This window comes from Elephantulus edwardii, unplaced genomic scaffold (genome assembly GCF_000299155.1).
Source record: "Elephantulus edwardii isolate Elephantulus edwardi_28Jun2011 unplaced genomic scaffold, EleEdw1.0 scaffold00407, whole genome shotgun sequence".
Taxonomy (NCBI): Eukaryota; Metazoa; Chordata; class Mammalia; order Macroscelidea; family Macroscelididae; genus Elephantulus; species Elephantulus edwardii.
Window position 1 is genome coordinate 499871 of NW_006400157.1, and position 1924 is coordinate 501794.

The following is a 1924-nucleotide window of genomic DNA, read 5'->3' on the forward strand; positions in this document are numbered from 1 at the left end:
CTCTTCTCCAAAGTACCTGAGTGAGCACAGGGGAAGTCTATTGCGCCCTTCATGAAGAGCCTTCTCACCTCCGTCGAGGGGTCCAGGACCTCCCTGGTGCCTGAGTTAAGGATCCCACGTGGTCATGCCTAACATCAGTTTGTTCTCCAAAGGACCTGAGTGAGCATAGAGGAAGCCTATGCTTCTACTGGAAGTGGCTAGTCACCTCCATTGAGGGGCCCAGGACCTCCCTGTTGCCTCAGTTAAGGATCCCAAGTGGTGAGAACTGACAGCAGTTTGTTCCCCTGAGTACCAGAATGAGCACAGAGGTAGCCTATTGTTCCCTTATGGAAGTGCTTTCTCACCTTCGTTGACAGGCCCAGGACCTCCCAGTTGCCGTAGTTAAGGATCCAATGTGGTCAGGCCTTAAAGCTGTTGGTCTCCCAAAATACCTGAATGAGCACAGCAGAAGCCTATTTTTCCCTTCTGGAAGTGACTTCTCACTTCGTCGAGGGTCCCAGGACCTGCTTGTTGCCTGAGTTAGGATTCAACATGGTCAGGTCTGACAGCAGTTTGTTCCCCTGAATACCTGAGTTAGCACAGAGGAAGCCTATTTTTTTTCCCTTCTGAAAGTGGCTTCTCACCTTCACTGAGTAGCTGAAGACCTCCTTGTTGCCTAGTTAAGGACCCACGTGGTCAGGCCTGACACAAGTTTGTTCCCTTAAGTACCTGAGTGAGCAAAGAGGAAACCTATTTTTCCCTTCTGGAATTGCTTTCTCACCTCCATCGAGGTGTCCAGGATCACCCCGTTGCCTGAGTTAAGGATCCCACGTGTCAGGCCCAACATCAGTTTGTTCTCCAAAGTACCTGAGTGAGCAAAGAGGCAGCTGTTTTTTCTTCTGTACACGGGTTCAGTAAGAGAAATGAGGCTAGAGATAGAACGATAGATTTTTGCACATTCAATGATTTATTCACTGTAAATACCTTTTATAAGAAACATAAACGTAGGCTATACACATGGATTTCACCTGATGTTATGCATAGGAATCAAATCGATTACATTTGTGGAAAGGCTCGCTGGAGAAACTCAATATAAGCTGTGAAAACCAGGCCAGGTGCTGATTGTGGGACAGACCACTAACTACTCATATGCAAGTTCAAGCTGAAGTTGAAGAAATTTAAATCACGTCCACAGGAACCAAAGTTTGACCTTAAGTCTGTCCCACTCGAATTTCAAAACCATCTCAGAATAGCTTTGAGGCCTTGAGCACCAAGGAGCGTAGACCAAATGAGCTGTGGGAGGATATCAAGAAAATCATCCAAGAAGAATGCAAAAGATCATTACAAAGGCTGAAAAAGAAGAAAAGACCAAGATGGATGTGAGATGAGACTCTGACTATTGCATTAGAGCACCAAGAAGCCAAAGCTAAAGGAAGAAACCAAGAAATCAAAGAGCTGAACAGAAAATTTCAAAAAGCAGCCCGGGACGACAAAGCAAGATACTATAATGAAATGTGCAGAGAGCTGGAGTCAGAAAATCAAAAGGGTCGAACTCGCTCAGTGTTTCTTAAGCTGAAGGAATTGAAAAACAAATTCAAGCCATGGGTGGCAATACTTAAGGATAAGTTGGATAGAATGTTAAATGATCCAGGAAGTATCACAAGAAGATGGAAGGAGAACACAGAGTCACTGTATCAGAAGGAATTGGCTGACACAGAGGAATTTCATGAAATAACATATAAGCAAGAACCCATGGTGATGAAGGAGGAAGTTCAAGTTGCTCTGAAGGAATTGGCAAAAAACAAGTCTCCAGGAGTTGATTTATTTCAACAAACAGATGCTGCCCTGGATGTGATCACTAAGTTGTGCCAGGAAATCTAGAGGACAGCCAGCTGGCCAACTGACTGGAAAAGATCGATATTTGTTCCCATTCCAAAGAAAGGTG